This window comes from Acinonyx jubatus, chromosome F2 (genome assembly GCF_027475565.1).
Source record: "Acinonyx jubatus isolate Ajub_Pintada_27869175 chromosome F2, VMU_Ajub_asm_v1.0, whole genome shotgun sequence".
In the NCBI taxonomy this organism is placed as follows: domain Eukaryota; kingdom Metazoa; phylum Chordata; class Mammalia; order Carnivora; family Felidae; genus Acinonyx; species Acinonyx jubatus.
In genome coordinates, this window is record NC_069394.1 from 14,969,475 (window position 1) to 14,980,958 (window position 11,484).

Below are 11,484 nucleotides of genomic sequence, written 5' to 3' on the forward strand. Positions count from 1 at the left end.
TTTCAGTCCTTCCAGGAACACAGATCTCAGTTATAACACATCATTTTTAACAATACTACCACTGGAAATGTTTCACACCCTCAGTGCTCAAACACTGTCTTCATGGGAAAACTATCATTTTTTCCTTTGTATTCAAGAACAACATGCATACAGGAAAATGTACACAAGTGTACAGATGAATGTATTTGTATTTAACTGAGCACACCCTGCTAAAGACACAGAACAAGAAACAGAACATTATCTGCAGTCACATCATCAAAAGCTCTTTTGTGCCCTTTCCAGTTATTTCCATGGCCAAGGTAACCACTATCCTAGCTTTCAGATTCATTTCGCCTGTTTGTTGTGTTTCTTTAAACTTCATGTGAGTGAAATCATACAGGAGACACCTTTTTGTGTGTCGGGCTCATTTTGCTCAAAACTTTATTTGTGAGATTCATCCATATCACTGAAGTTGTCATGGATCACTTATTCTCATCACGTAGGGGTTTGTCTCCTGCCAATGCACGGTAAGTTGATCCATTTTGCTTTTGATGGGACGTTGGATAAATTTCAGTGTTAGCATATTAGAAACAGTGTTGCTATGTGCATTGCAAAGCCTGCCTTTTCCAAGAGCGTGTTTGAATTTCCATCAGGTATATGCCTGCAGTGGAATTGCTGGGTCACTGGGTTTGCTTATGTTCTGCTTTTTACACAGTGCCGAACAGTTGCCTGACTGGTTCCGAGAATTTGCATTCCGGCCAAGGTTGGAGGTCTGAGCGCTCCACATTCTCACCACCTCTTGGTATTGTCCATCTTTTTTCATTTTGGCCATTTTGGTGCACATACGTATGATGGCATCTCACCACAGCTTACTCGTTTCTTCGGAAGGCAGTTACTGTCTCGTTATTAAGTGGTGACATCTACCCTGTGGGGACAACTTAAGTGCACTGTTTGTGTTTTTTTTTTCAAATGGACCTGCTATAGCTCACTCCTGACAGCTACTTGTCAGCCTGGAAAAGATCAAATAATTTGAACCCTTGAATTTGTTCACTCGCCATTTCAAACATTTGGCCAGAAGAGAATAAAGGAACCCCTTCTTGAATAAAATATTTCCGGGCGAAGTTCCTATCTAATTACAAAGTGTTATAAAGATTCTGCCATATTTTAAACTTCTTGCCTGTATGTAATAATCCACATCAATGAGAGCCTGTCGTGCTCTGTACTTTTGCGGCTTAAACTTCCTGGCTTACATAGCTTGCTGTGGACAAAGCAGTAAATAAATTTCACATAGGGTGCTAGCTCATGAAATTTTTTTTCCACTCTAATCGACATACATACCCGAAGTATTGCTTTTGTTAAGAAATTCATTTACTGGGGCGCCTGGGTGGCTCAGTCGGCTGAGCGTCCAACTTCAGCTCAGGTCATGATCTCACAGTTCGTGAGTTCGAGCCCCGCATCGGCCTCTGTGCTGACAGCTCAGAGCCTGGAGCCTGCTTCAGATTCTGTGTCTCCCCCTCTCTCTGCCCCTCCCCTGCTCATGCTCTGTCTCTCTCTGTCTCAAAAATAAATAAAAACATTTAAAATTAAAAAAAAAGAAATTTAGTTACTGTTGAGAACATAATTTTTTCTGGCACATCTTTTCTTAAAGAGCTCATAAGAAAGGGCCCTCCAATGTGTTTCATGACTGACATGAGCAATCTAGAGACAGCATAAGCTGAAACATGCTAGAAATATTGTACTTTCCACCAATTGCATACCAAATCTCTCACACTGAATTATTTGTTTGATGTCCCTTCAACTCTTCAGCAACAAGGTCTATGAATCTTGCAACAATATTTAATGACTACGGAATCCATTTTAATGTGTCCCTAGGTAGTTTTCAGGTACTTCTTCAGCCCTTTTTTACCATAGCAAGGGGAGCAAGCATTTGACCAATGGATTATGGCCTCCCACTTTTGGTCTTAAGTAATAAATTCAAAATTGTGAGTTTTAACCAAAATCTGTAAAGGCCTGGATTGAGTATCATGCCTTTAACCAGCTGGGGAAAAAAATTCTTAATGTCTTGCTAATTGCAATGGCTTCATACCCTCATCAGTTATGTCAAGATGCAAAGAGAGACTCATCATTAACCACAGTGGATGAAAGGCCATATTTCAAATAGTCTTCTCAATAATTTTTTAAGTCTTTCAACCAATGCTGTGATTGATGTAATTAGACTGCCATTATTTTTATCCAGTCATTCGCTGAAAAGCGGCAAAAGCACCAGGAGTTACAGAAGCATCCAGCCGGCCATCCTCCCGCAGGTCCCTCGGGTTTGCCTCATTAATATTATCTTCAGCTTGCAGTTCCTTCACGGAACCACTTAAATCACTTGTCCATTTTGTGAGGATTAGTTAAATTGAAATGAGATATCATGAGCTGTAAATCCATTTAACCAGCACATAGACACAAATCAGCCAAATGCTTCTGGAAGGCATACAAATTTCCATCTCAGGAAGATTCTCCTCGTCCTGAAGGGTTCCTTTGAATAAAGAGTGCTTCTCTGCACTTCACCATGACAGTTTCCAATGTCAGAGCTCTCAGATCCTCTAGAAAGCATCTTGCCAGCCTTTTCATCTGACAGGGGAGGAGGTGGAAGCACCCAAAGAAAGAGTGGAGACCATGGAGACCGCTGGTTTGATACGCAAGCCCTGGTGATAGGGAACATAGGCTCAACTCCCAGATTCTGCCACTTCCTCCCTGTGTACTCTGGAGCAAATTATTTTACCTCTCTAAGCCTGTTTCATCAGGTGGATACCTAACCAGGGTGAAGGTTACTGCATGTAAATTATATCTCCATAAACCTATCTTTAAAAGGAATAAAGGGAGGGAGGAGGCCTGAAATTAAACAGAGATTCTCAAATGAGCCTCGAGGTTTCCAGGGAGTAGCATTTTTATCTTAAGTATCTCTGTTGTCTGGCAGGCTTCGCACAATGCCTGGTATATAACTAGATGCTTAAAAGGTATTACCGATTGCAGTGGATTGAATGGTGGCCCTAAACGATACATACATCCACATCCACATCCCTAGAACCTGTGACTATGATCTTATTGGGAAAAGAGTCTTTGCACATGTAAGTTAAGCATCTTGGATGGAGAACATCCTATATTATCCAGGTGGGGCCTAAATCCGATGACATGTGTCCTTGGAAGAGACGAAAGAGAAGATACAGAACACAGGGGAGGAGGCCATGCGAAGACAGAAGCAGAGATCAGTGTGATGTAGCTACAAGCCAAGGAATGCCAAGGTTGTCAGAGCCATCAGAAGTTCAGGAAGGGGCAAGGAGGGATTCTCCCGTATGGTCTTTGGAGTGGGTGTGACCTTGCCGACACTTTGGTTTTGAACTTCTGGTCTCCAGAACCGTGAGACAACGCATTTCAGTTGTTTTAAGCCATCAAATGTGTGGTAATTTTTTTACCTAGGAAACTAATATATTGATCCTCTTGGCTTCATATAATCATGCAGTTTGTTATTATCTAATGCATTGATTTCCAAACTTAAGCTCGGCAGAGCCCTCCATGGCCACCATGATACATTAACAAATCCAGTACCTCTTTTGTATTTGGAGGTACTTTTAAGATTTCTTGTAACCAACATATTCTGCAACTTAAAAAAAAAAAGAAGCTAAATGTAAAAATTTGAACAACCAACCCTAGATCTTGTCCGATGCTACATGGTAACGCTGAAGATCAGAGAAGTCACATGACTTGTCCAAGTTCTCTTGGAAGCAAGAGGTAGAGCCATAGTCAGTACCTCCACCATCTTCCTCCCGATGCAGGGCTCTTCCTGGGCACCAAAGAGCCACAGTAAACCGCTGTCCTTGGAAAAGAAAGAAGAAAATATTAGCAGCACTCCCATTATACTCAAAGATAATACAATATGCCCTTGGTGATCAGTACTGCTATTCGCCTTCCAAGTAGAGGGTCCAAACACGGTGACAGGTAGAGATAAAGAAAGAAAATGGAAGAAGAGAAAGAAGAATTCAGGTAATGGGAAGGGGGTGTTCCTGATTGGCTACAGGAGATTTAAGGAAAGGACTCGTGCTATGTACACTCATAAAGGTAGAATGTTCTTCCTCCGTAGTCTGAGCTGTTAGATCAGTCTGTGTCAGCTTGGGGTCAGACAAAAGCGAATTCCATTGCCATCTTGTCACTTATATCTGTGTGACCTTGAGCAAAATTAACCTCTCTGAGTCTCAGTGTCCTGAGTAGGTGGGAATAATCCCTACCTTGCTGGGTGGTTGTAGGACTTAAATGAGAAGACAGAGCTTAGGGATCCTGACCCAGACTCTGGAGCGAGGCTAGTAGACTCTCTACGATGCTGGCTGTGGACCTCGGGCAATTACCTCTCTGTGCCTGAGTTTCCTTACCTGGAAAGCAAGGATAATGTTACTTGCCTCCAAGGGTCAGTCTGAAGGTTAGAATAAGTTAATAGTTCTAAAGTACTTAAACAGTGCTTTAACAGCAGAATAGTGCTGTATGAGCATTTGTTAAATTAAAAATCAGTATGCAAATGCACCTAAGGAAGAGGTTACGGGGGGCGGGGGGGGGGGATGCTACAGAGGAAGTGGGAAGCCCAGTGTCTGTCCCGGCCCAGGAAGAGATGGCATAAAAGGATTCCCTGGCTCTCTTCCAAACTGGTCTGTTCACAGGGGACCTAGTGTAGCACCTGTGGCTGGCACAGGGGGACGACCGTGTATAGGGGTGGCTGCTATTATCAAGCCTGGGGTGGCCAAGCATGGGCATGCTCCAGGACCCGAGGAAGTGGTCCTCCTCCTGCTTCCTACCTTGGCTGCCCCAGAAGAGGGGGCTTCTTTGGATGCTGGGTAGACACCTTTCTCTCCTGGGCTGCAGGAGGGTCCACTCCAGCGTGATGGAAAAGGACACCCTCTCTGGGAAGACCCAGCAGGCAGCTTGGAGAGTGGGAACATAGCTTCCAGAATTACACAAGGCCACCTAGCCGCGCCCCCTCCCAAGTCTGACACCATCTGCCCAGCGGCCCTTCTAAGAGGCCAAACGCCCCTCGACCGGCCACACCCCCCCGCCCCCCTTTTGGGTGCTCTGTTGAGAGTTCAAAGGGGAAGATTCAGCTTCCAGAGGAGGGGCTGTGAGGGTTTGACCAGAGGCTCATCTCCCCAGGCTCTCTGTTTCCCTTTCAAGGGGTGACTCACGTTGCTCGAAAATGACAAACTCGGGTAAATAAGATAATAGGGGCGATACTCGTGACTCAGCTGATGTGGACACCCACCCAGCAGGGCACAGAGGCCCCACACGGGCAGGGGCTGCTCTTGGAAAGGGAGGATGGCTGTGAAGAAGGGATCCACTCAAGATACTTTTTTTTCATCTTGGTTGCAGACAGCGTTCCACGAGGTGTTTTCCCCCCCACCGGGAGCCCTGAGTCTGGCAGGCACTGGCATTACTCACAGGGGAGGGAATGAAGGGCCAGGGAGGAATGGGTGTGTGCAAACCTTCCTCTGACAGTCGTGGAAAACAGCAGTGCCCTCCCCGGTCCCAGGGACCGGCTCTGCCCCAGAGGACTGCTCTACGCCTCACTTTCTCTCCCGAATCCTCCACCAAAATGAATTTGGACACTAGGGTATTTGTGTGTAACGTAACAGGATGTCCGGGATTTATTTTAGAAAGTCCGCTCCCCACTCTGAAATCGCTGGCAGGTGATAGGTGAAATGAGATTGGCCAAACGTCGCCAATTATTCACCTGGGGGAAGGGGCGTAGGGGTTCCACAAAACTGTTCTCTCTCCTTTTGGGTCTGTCCTGCGGTTTCCATAATGAAAACGCCTTTGTTGTTGTCATCTAGGAGCTTTGGTCTGGCCACCTCTCACTGGCCTTTAGCCTGCTAGGGCAACCGGAGCTTGCTGGGAAAGTTTCCTGGGCCTCAGTTTCCCCAGAAGCCTCGCCGTCCTCTGATACAGGAGAGCGTTGGCTCCAGTGCTCTCTGAGCCTTTTCCAGCACTGCTTCCCTGTGAGCTGATGAGTCCTATGCATTCCAACCTCTCGTCACCCCCAAGCACCTCAAGCCTGGGTTTTCGCAGCAAGCTTTCACGGCATGCAGAGGGCAGTGGTTAGAGCAAGGATTCTGGAATCCCAGCGCCTGGTTTTGAACCCTGGGCTGACCACACCCTTACTGCAACTCATGTAGCACCTCTAGACATCAATCTGCTGATCTGAGAGATGGGGATAATAATATCCCCCTCACGGAGTTATTATCAGGCTTCAAGGAGTTTATATTTGTAAAACACTTAAAACAGTATTTGCCATATGGTGTTACAGAAATCACGTTGAATAAAGAAAAGGAAAGATTTCAGAAACCAGCTGATTTTCTATGTCAGACTGGCAAACTTTGTCCTCTAAATGCCAGATAGTAAATGTTTTTGGCTTCACCGGTCATATGGCTCTGTCACATCCAGGCTGAGGCGACCTGAAGCTGATACCCGCCTCCCTCTCTCTCTGCCCTCATGGCAGCTGTCACCAAGGCTCCGTGTCCCAGATGGTGTTACCACAAAATTGAAGCGAACTCACCATCCGCATTGCACTTCAGCAGAGTGAGAGACAAACTATGGTAGTTATTAAGCCGCTGCAACCTATGTGGCTTATTTCGTGACTGCAGCATAGCCCGGCCTGGCCTGGCCTGACACACGGGAGGCAGCCCTGGAGGCCGTAAAGAAGGCAGCTGCCGCTCTCTCCTGAGTCCGCTCCAAGTTATGCAGACTGCCCTCGCTTTGTTTCTTTTTGTCGTCATACATGAATTCAGGTCCCTCTCCGGTGCTGGCTGCCATCTTCCCAACACCTTCCAATCGGCTCAACTCCTTCTCTAAGCCAATACTCAGAATCGACCACGATTCCCAGACGGACCCGACTTTCAGCAGAACGGGACCACCGACAGGAATATGTCCTAGGGTCACATCAGGTGTGCGTGGGGCGAGAGGGAAGTCAGATCAGACTGTTGACGCACATGGCCTTTCCTGTGACTCAAAACCCTTGCACGTACACCATCGTGCTTCTGCTGAGCCCGTCTTCTTGTGCGGTTTCTGCATAATTGGCTTTTAATGGACACCCAGAAACCTGTTACATTTCCTCCTCAGGCTTCCATGCCCCTTCATGCTGTCACCCCGCTGAAGAGAACAGGACAACCTGAGAGGAACAGTCAGAACGCACTGCTAATACCCACAGGGCTGTGACTTGCGAATCACAGTCCCAGGTTCTTGGAGGGATTCTGAAAAATGACAGTTCAGAGGCAGCCGTGGTTATGGGGACTGTTCTTCCCAAGCTGGAAATCAGGATACAGATTTAAAAAAATGCTTTGGTGCTTCTGTGCGGGGCAGGCTGGGGGATTCATTTGGAGGCCGACACTGGGAGAATTGGGGGAACACTGGTGGTCCTGTGAACCAGAAGGAAAGCACTCTTGACCCCTGGGGTTCCCAAGGCAATCTGGAGGGTGCAGTTATAACAGATCCTATCGTCCACGGCCTCAGAGAAGGAAGGGATCTTACCTGCTATCATAGGGGCTAGAGGGGGGCTGAAGCATCCGACCCACTAGACGCTATCCAGGTGAGAAGCAAAGAAATTGAACTTGGGGGCCCAGAAGGCCTGCATTCGAATCCTGGTTCTACCTTTAGCTACCAGGTGAACCTCAGTGTGTCCAACTTCATGTGAATTCTGCTGGAATGGTGGGCCTACTTAGAAGAACTGGGGTGAGGATTACATGGTGAAGGTCTACAGACTCAAGGCTGGTAGGAGGTGTTGGAGCTAGAGGTACCATTGTTCACCCCTTCTTCTCCTTCTGGATGCCAGGTACTTCATCCACAAGGTACTAGGTACTGCTCCCACAAGATACTAAGTCCTTCTCCCACAAGGTACTGGACAATTCTTTCACAAGGTACTAGGCACTTCTGCTAGGTACTACGTACTTCTCCCTCTAGGTTCTTATTCCTACTAGATAATAGATAGAAGGAACTATAGAGATAAAAATATTCACTTTATTTAAATGTTTTCTAACAATCTTTAGAACTGGAGACTGCCTTAGAGCAGTGGTTCATATTGCATATTAGAATCTGTATGTTCAATCATGTCCACATTTGGGGTATGGGAAGCTTTTTTAAAAAGTCCCAATGCCTGAGGGCATCTGGGTGGCTCAGTCGGTTAAGCATCTGACTTTGGTTCAGGTCATGATCTCACGGCTCGTGAGTTCGAGCCCCGTGCTGGCCTCTGGGCTGACAGCTCAGAGCCTGGAGCCTGCTTCGCATTCTATGTCTCCATCTCTCTCTGTTCCTCCCCCGCTCGTGCTCTGTCTGTGTCTCAAGAATAAATAAAGATTTAAAAAAAAAATCCCAATGCCTGGGTCCACCTCCAGGGACTCTGACTGAAGCGGTCAGGGTGACTATGAGCCGCAGCTGGACTTGAACACCACAGCCCAGCACTTCCTCCCTCCCACCAAAGGGACCCCACCCACACAGCACTCACGGTCAGAGTGCTAACCTTGAGGCAGCTCCCTACAAGTACCCAGACTTAGAAGTTCTGGCCTTGAAGGTCAAACACCATGGCCGCCTGCCATGTGACTTTCCACCCTTCTCTTGAGAAAAACAAGGGTTTGACAAACTCTAGGAGAACCCAGTAACTCAAGCCTGGCACGCCTCCTTTCCCAAGAGATAATTTGCGGATGTTACAATAAAGAGAAGGGAATGAAAGATGAGGTATTCTTCAAAGTCTCTGTATCTTGCTGTAAATCATGAGATTTTTTTTTCCATGCCTGTGATTCTGTAATAAACCCATTAGAGATTAGAGGAAACCGTGCTCCCAGGGCCCCAAATGTGAAAGAAGTCATAGCCATTAAATGTCATTGTTGTCAAAGAATAAATGTCTCAAGTATAAAAGAGGAAAGCGGGTCACCTTGCCCCTAGGCAAGCAGTGACCAAACTATGTCTTAGGACCTTGACCATGAAGGAGTCTCCTCGTGGGGATGGGTGGGAGTAGAGAGGGGAGAGGGGAGTGGTCTTCACTGTCCAGAATCATTTGAAACAATCCCAGGAAAGAAATCTCCACGGCAGAGAGCAGACAATGCAATGCAGGTGATGGCTGATTGTATCCCAATATGATCTTGAGTAGAAAATGGAAGGGGTCTTGTTGAAAACTCCACCTGCTGATATACGTCTCTTGGAATTCTAAACCTTTCACAACCTGTCTTACTAGCTTTTTAAATTCATCAAGAGGCTGGCTCGATAAAGAGAAATACTTCTGTTCTTTGGCCAAAACTTTTCCCCCAAACACCTGCAGGGAGCGAGAGGGCAGTTTAAAGCATGAAAAGTAAAAGTGCAAGGAACCACGTCAGAGTCAAGGTGGGTCCGGAAGAGAGCAGACAACACACAGACTTGGAATGTTAACGCTGCTCAATAGACAAATGTGACCCAATGAACACCAGTCCTTCCTTCCCTGTATCCCCAGTACGATGACATTTCTGCCTTTTCCACGAGGCAACGCGAGTAAAGCAGTAGAGATGAAGATCTGCTTCCACAGAGGACAAATACATATGTTCCTGCAATTTCACACATCGGCGTGCCAAGGCGGGAAGGCAGGAGGGAGCGTCTGTGGAATATTCCTGAAATCACATCAGCCCCATAAACCCAAGGGCAATCTCATTATTCCCCTTCCCATGCTCCTTTAGTCTCTATTTATGCAACCAACATTTGCCTGTCCTGGGCACACAGTAGGTATTCCAAGGACCAAAAGGAAGTAGAAAAAGAGACCAGCTTCCACCCGTGCTTTATAAATTCCTCAGACTTCACGGTGACATTTTGCCAAGAAACAAGGCTGTCCTCTTTTTCACACAGCCCTCTGCAGGCTTCAAACCACCTGAGTCTCAGCCCTAGCCCTACACATCCCCCTCCACTCCCAGCCTGGGCTGTGACTTGACCAAGTCACCCAGGTCCTCCGCACCCCAATCTCTTGCCGACTAAAAGGGTGGTAGTTGCCTTACCTACCTCGTGGGGTTGCTGGAAGAATCAAGTACGTATCCAAGCAGTGCGGTGACCCACGAGGCTATGTATGGCCACGGGGTCTATATAGAATGGCATGGGAGGTGAGGAGGGGGGGACCCTGCCCCCTGCCCTGCCTCCCGCCCACATGGCAGCTGTGGGTGGATGAGGGGAGGGAGGAGGAGGCTGCCGTTGATGGTGATGACAAGGATGATCACAGCCATGACAATGACCCTTATGATCTCACAGCACAGATTCTGTACACAGACTGAGCAGCAACCGGGACAGGAAGGAAACGACTCACTGGCAGATGACTGTTTACCTCTCCCTACGAGCATACCTTGGTTTAGGGTATTATCCTAGACAAGGAGACTCATACTATAAAGTTTGCTTTTGCAAATCGTTTTCAGCGTTTTCTTTCTGTTTACATCAAAGATGAGCACTCCTTGGAAGTTGTCAAAAATGCCCATATAGGAACGGGTGGCAGTGACTACCACTGATGCCCAAGGCTTCGCGCAACAGTGCTGATACCCGGCCTCTCTGCCCGGCCGCTCTGCAAGCCAGTGCCCGTGAGATCTTTCAGGTGCACGCAGTGTGTCCGCGGGACCCACGGGAAGAGCGAGGCCCTCCTCCCTCCCTTGACGCTCTCCCACGATGTTGCAACAATCTTTCTGAACCAGGGACCAGAGGCGGGAGGAAGGCGACTAATGTTTATTGAGTGCTAACTAGGTACTTTACTTAATCCTCACAATTATCCTATGTAATAAAAATCATTACCCCATTTTATAGATGAGACACCTCGAGGTCTCAGAGATAAAGTGACTTGTCCAAGACCACATTGCTAACAAACAATGGAACTAGAGCTTGAGGGAGGCCTGGCTCAAAGCGCTGTATGCTAAGTGCTCTGGGAAATGCAGGAGAAATACACCTTGAAGGAACTTTTGGTCCAGGGAGGGAGACAAACAGGTGCAACTAACATAAACATCTATAATGGAGAATGTGAAAATGGCGACATACAAGTAATGGACTCTAGGTGCCAAAGGAAGAAACAATGAATTCGGACCCCAGGATGCAGGAAGTCTTTGGAAAACAGATGGCAACCATGAAAGGGGTAGGACGGTACCAGGAGGAGAGGTGGGGGAGGAGGGAGGGGAAGGGAGGGGCGTCAGGAAGAAAGACTAGCCCTGGTGAAGGCCCGGGAGTCTGAGAGCACTTGAAAGATTGCTGAGTCAGGAGGGTGGTGACCACATCACCTCCCTACTGCTAGTTTTGTTTTTCTTCCAGGGTAAGATGCAGTCCCCTGGACGAGGCTTATAAGCACCTACAGGAACTGGGCTTCTTGCCAAGCCATGAACCGCCATTGTGGTGTCAGTCCCCCGAAATCCCCACACCGCCCTTCACATCTAAGTCATTCTTGGTGAGACATAGTTCTACTCCCAGCGGCCACCCTTATTCATCCTTGAGGGCTCAACGTGGCAC

The 11,484-nt window shown here is 47.4% G+C and overlaps 1 long non-coding RNA gene across 3 annotated transcripts in view; it reads right to left on the reverse strand.

The window, feature by feature from the left end:
- Window positions 1-10,928, reverse strand: part of LOC113600575 (uncharacterized) — a 238,784-nt gene extending 227,856 nt beyond the window's left edge. For 2 of the 3 annotated variants that reach the window (XR_003421621.2, XR_008292567.1), the window contains exons 1-2: window positions 10,012-10,928; window positions 3,671-3,838 (exon numbers count right to left, since the gene is read on the reverse strand). This is a non-coding gene — a long non-coding RNA (uncharacterized LOC113600575). The remainder of the gene's footprint in view (window positions 1-3,670; window positions 3,839-10,011) is intronic. The other variant, XR_008292568.1, reaches the window with a different exon arrangement.
- Window positions 10,929-11,484: the final 556 nt, after the last annotated feature.